Below are 5,831 nucleotides of genomic sequence, written 5' to 3'. Positions count from 1 at the left end.
CCTTCGCCCCGCAGGTTGTGGCTATACTTTTCAATATTCCAGCGGAGGAGACCACTGTTTCCCTCGTGTATCCCTAAAAAGCTGTTATGGATATATTGAATTATTCTCATTTTCACATGTAAAAATTCCATGTGCTCCGCCCCCCCAACCCATGCTTCAGTACAACTGACATCCCTGTAAGGCCCCCTTATTGGGCCTCAGGGCGTTGGGAAGGTTACGTTACAATTTCCATCTGCTGACACGTCCGCCTGCCAGCACGTGGGGTTGTGCGTAACGTGGCGTCAGGTTCGTGGCCTGTTCCATAGAATGTTCCCATGTAACGTCGTAGTGGAACAACTGAAGGGGAACGTCTAGGTTACGAAGGTAACCCTCGTTCCCTGAAGGAGGGAACGGAGACGTTACATTCCCCTGCCACGACCTGACGTCGCGCTGACGCCGGGCTCTCACGGCTCTTCAGCAAAAGCCTGACTGAGTGGTGCGCACCGCCATCTTATATACCCGTATGTACGGGGGCGTGGCCGGCACGCACGTCCACTCGCCAATTTTCATTGGCCTTTTGAATAAGGCTCAGAGATGATTGGTCTCTCAAGCGAGATCCCATGTAATGTCTCCGTTCCCTCCTTCAGGGAACGAGGGTTACCTTCGTAACCTAGACGTTTTTTTTAACTGATTTGTATAATTGTGGAGAAGCTTAACAAAATACAGGTCCTTCTCAAAAAATTTGCATATTGTGATGAAGTTCATTATTTTCTGTAATGTACTGATAAACATTAGACTTTCACATATTTTAGATTCATTACACACAACTGAAGTAGTTCAAGCCTTTTATTGTTTTAATATTGATGATTTTGGCATACAGCTCATGAAAACCCAAAATTACTATCTCAAAAAATTAGCATATTTCATCCGACCAATAAAAGAAAAGTGTTTTTAATACAAAAAAAAGTCAGCCTTCAAATAATTATGTTCAGTTATGCACTCAATACTTGGTCGGGAATCCTTTTGCAGAAATGACTGCTTCAATGCGGCATGGCATGGAGGCAATCAGCCTGTGGCACTGCTGAGGTGTTATGGAGGCCCAGGATGCTTCGATAGCGGCCTTAAGCTCTTCCAGAGTGTTGGGTCTTGCATCTCTCAACTTTCTCTTCACAATATCCCACAGATTCTCTATGGGGTTCAGGTCAGGAGAGTTGGCAGATCAATTGAGCACAGTAATACCATGGTCAGTAAACCATTTACCAGTGGTTTTGGCACTGTGAGCATGCTGAAAAATGAAATCTTCATCTCCATAAAGCTTTTCAGCAGATGGAAGCATGAAGTGCTCCAAAATCTCCTGATAGCTAGCTGCATTGACCCTGCCCTTGATAAAACACAGTGGACCAACACCAGCAGCTGACATGGCACCCCAGACCATCACTGACTGTGGGTACTTGACACTGGACTTCAGGCATTTTGGCATTTCCCTCTCCCCAGTCTTCCTCCAGACTCTGGCACCTTGATTTCCGAATGACATGCAAAATTTGCTTTCATCCGAAAAAAGTACTTTGGACCACTGAGCAACAGTCCAGTGCTGCTTCTCTGTAGCCCAGGTCAGGCGCTTCTGCCGCTGTTTCTGGTTCAAAAGTGGCTTGACCTGGGGAATGCGGCACCTGTAGCCCATTTCCTGCACACGCCTGTACACGGTGGCTCTGGATGTTCCTACTCCAGACTCAGTCCACTGCTTCCGCAGGTCCCCCAAGGTCTGGAATCGGTCCTTCTCCACAATCTTCCTCAGGGTCCGGTCACCTCTTCTCGTTGTGCAGCGTTTTCTGCCACACTTTTTCCTTCCCACAGACTTCCCACTGAGGTGCCTTGATACAGCACTCTGGGAACAGCCTATTTGTTCAGAAATTTCTTTCTGTATTTTACCCTCTTGCTTGAGGGTGTCAATGATAGCCTTCTGGACAGCAGTCAGGTCGGCAGTCTTACCCATGATTGCGGTTTTGAGTAATGAACCAGGCTGGGAGTTTTTAAAAGCCTCAGGAATCTTTTGCAGGTGTTTAGAGTTAATTAGTTGATTCAGATGATTAGGTTAATAGCTCGTTTAGAGAACCTTTTCATGATATGCTAATTTGAGATAGGAATTTTGGGTTTTCATGAGCTGTATGCCAAAATCATCAATATTAAAACAATAAAAGGCTTGATCTACTTCAGTTGTGTGTAATGAATCTAAAATATATGAAAGTCTAATGTTTATCAGTACATTACAGAAAATAATGAACTTTATCACAATATGCTAATTTTTTGAGAAGGACCTGTAGATGTACATCTTAAAAAGTAACTTAATGTGTATATATGTATTTCTTATCTTCAAAAAATATAATATGTAAAATCACTCAAATTAATAAATAGTAAAAAACAGTTTGAGAAATATAGTTGTTGTGGAGAAGTTTAAAGAAATAGATGTATTTCTTATCTCAAAAATATTTTAATATGGAAAATAAATAAAAATATATGTAAAAATATGTGTTTTGTTAATATATATGTAGTTCTTATCGCAAAATATTTTAATATAAAAATAAATAGTAAACAAACAAACAAAAAACAAATTTTAATATGGAAAACAAACAAATAAATAAATAAATGGTAAACAAACAAAAATTTGTTGATAAAAATATCTTAAAATATATAAATCACTTAAATAAATGTTGTGAAAAAACATTTCTTATATTTTCTTATCTTATTCTTATTTCTTATCTTAAAAAATCTAGTCAACTAAATAAATAATTAATAAACAAATTGTGAAAAATTATAAAAAATGAATGAATGAAAAACTAATTTTTATTGCTGCGAAGAAGGTTAAAGAAATAGATGTATATCTCAAAAATATTTGAATATGGAAAATAAATAAATAGATAAATGGTATACAAACAAACAAAAATTATAAAAAAAAACAGTTAACTAATTTGTATTGTTGTGAAAGTTTAGGAAGTACTCAGGAAGTAGCAATAGCAGTTTTTTTTTCCTAATTTGTAATGAGGTGGAGAAGCTTAATAAAAGGCCTATTAAAAAGTAACATAATATGTTAATATGCTAAATTGTAAAGATTAATGTTAAATAATTATTAAATAAAATTAAGATTAAACAATAATAGTAAAAACAAATATCTCTGGTTGAGAATCACTAGTAGTATGATGCTGTTAAAAGTAAGTAATAGAGCACAACTTGTGGTGTTAAACATATTACTTATCACCTCTGATTGTAACCAAGCACCTACGGCTAAAGAAAAATAAGGGGTAAGAGCTAATGAGCAGTTTGATGCTGACAAAAGTTAACGTGCAGTAGCAAATGAATGCTGATGGTGAGGAAATACTGTGGGTCATGTGTGTGTCATTCTACTCCATCTCCCAGCCTTATGATGAAGTCAAACTCAAGCCTCTGTAGTTACAGCACAAAACAAAAAGCCCTTACATCAGTCACCTCCTCCCCGTGGTTATAATCGACCATTAGCGTGACCACAGGGTTACAGGGCCAGCCCTGCCACCATTCATTCTGACCTTAAATCAGACTTGACTCACAGCATAAGTCCACTCACAGAGCCACATGCTGAAAGCAGAAAAACAAAAACTAATGTTTACAACACGCACAAACCATTCTTCGCCTCCAGCCACCCCTCTAAATCAACAAAGCACAATGTGTTTACTCTTTTTTTTGACATCAAATGATTAACTAGTCCCCATCAACCCTGTTATTTTACCCATAGACAGTTGCTGAGCAACATGAAGTTTTGTACTTGTCGTGTAGCACATGACAAATGTTCTAAATGTCATAGTTGAAGGCATTATATACATGAGCAATATCACACAAATAGATGTAAGATATGGCTGTGTGTGATGTGATTCCGCCGTAGGTAATCACAGCGTGCCGATATACAGCCATATCTCACGTCTACTCGTGTGATATTGCATTTATACAACAGTTTGAAGCTACAAGTGTGTAAATACATAAAATAACAACGTAGTGTCTTTAAAAGCCCCCTTTTGTGTCTGGAACTACTTCCATCCACCACAAATTCAAATCTAAAGTTGACAGTTTAACAGCTGAGCCCAATCCTCCATTACTAATTCCAAAACATCACTTTCGAACTAGTAACGAAAGAACGCTGAGTTGCTTTGTTGAAAGCTTATTGTATTAATGTATTAAAAGCTCATTGTTTTATGTGTGGTATTGTATTATGAGAGAGAGATGGACTGAGCAATTGTGATTACCTGCATCTGATACAGCATTCATTCTTCATATTCACTATGAAACATGAGATTGAATGTCTGCTGAGTAAAGCGTTATTTTGTCTTAACGTTAATATCCTTTTATCTATTAAGGGTGATTTCTGAAGACGGTGCTGCTCGCATTTGTAAGCTGCATCAAGCTGTTGTTGAAACTAAAAATAAATTCAGTTTCTAACCGTGTTTATTTTTCAGTATAAAAGACAAAAGTCTTTACTGCTGACTGTCTCTTTTCACCATCTAAATGGCGGAACAGTGTAACTAAAATCACCATCACAAACACAAACACTGTCTCTCAATACTTAACACTTTTAAATACTACTATTATTTATATAAAATACAGTATTAAATACTACTATTTTTTATACAAAAAATATAATTATTGAATAATAATGTTTAATAAACAACAACAGCCATCATAAAAGTTGCTAGGCAATTCAGTCAAATGTACACAGGCAGCGCTCTGACATACTGCATTAAATAAAAAAAAAACATGATGAGATTTTGCCAAAAACGATTTGCTCTGGAACAAATAATTGTTTAATGAGACCAAAAATACCCGTTAGGTTTACCCAAAATGCATTATATCTCATGTTTCACCATTATAGAGACATAAGAGCCAGCGGTAAATTCCAGAAGATCTGGTCAAGGTGAGACTGCTCTGGGGCAGATTCATGAGCGCTGAATGGTCGCTGAGACCCTGGAGCTCACATGTCCGAAAACGTTGATGCAAATTTTCAAAAAGACATTATCTTTATTAACAAACTTCCTATTTGAACTATAAACAAGAATGTCCTCACCTAAATACCTCTTAAAACTACATTCTGTGACACAAAAACAATATTATTTATAAAATTACAGTGGATTTGGGCTTCCGCCACGACACTCGCTGTAAGAAGTACCGCAAGCGGAGTGATACAATTACAAACTGTAAAATGGCTGTTGGAGTTCTGATATTGCTCTAATATTGCATTCTCATTAGCCAATCAGATTCGAGAACCAGAAAGAACAGTTCGTTGAGAACCATGAGATATTGTACTGGTATTGCTACAGCAACGCCCTTTCACAATTTTGTATCACTCTGCTTGTTCTAGCCGGGTCTGTATTTTATAAATCATTTTATAAATATTCCTCTTTTTTTTGTCACGGAATGTAGTTTTAAGAGGTTTTCAGGTGAGAATGTGCTTGTTTGTAGTTCAAATATACAGTTTGTTAACAAAGGTAACGCCAATATAATATGTTCTCTCACTCATAATACTCTTACATGATACAGTGAGGTTTTAATGCAGTAATACAATAGACATTCAATGAAACAACTCAACATTTGTTTGTTACTAGTTCTAAAGTGACATTTTCGAATTAGTAACGGAGGCTTATGCTCAGCTATCAAACTTTAATTTGAATCCGTGGCAGAAGGAAGTAAGAAGGCTTTTAAAGACACTCCGTTATTTTGTTTATGCATTTACACACTCGTGCTGTCGAACTGTTGTATAAACGCAATATCACACGAGTAGACTTGAGATATGGCTGTATATCGGCACGATGTGATTACCTATGGCGAATCACAAC

The sequence above is a fragment of the Garra rufa genome, chromosome 16 (assembly GCF_049309525.1).
Source record: "Garra rufa chromosome 16, GarRuf1.0, whole genome shotgun sequence".
In the NCBI taxonomy this organism is placed as follows: Eukaryota; Metazoa; Chordata; class Actinopteri; order Cypriniformes; family Cyprinidae; genus Garra; species Garra rufa.
This window is presented reverse-complemented; position numbering follows the sequence as displayed.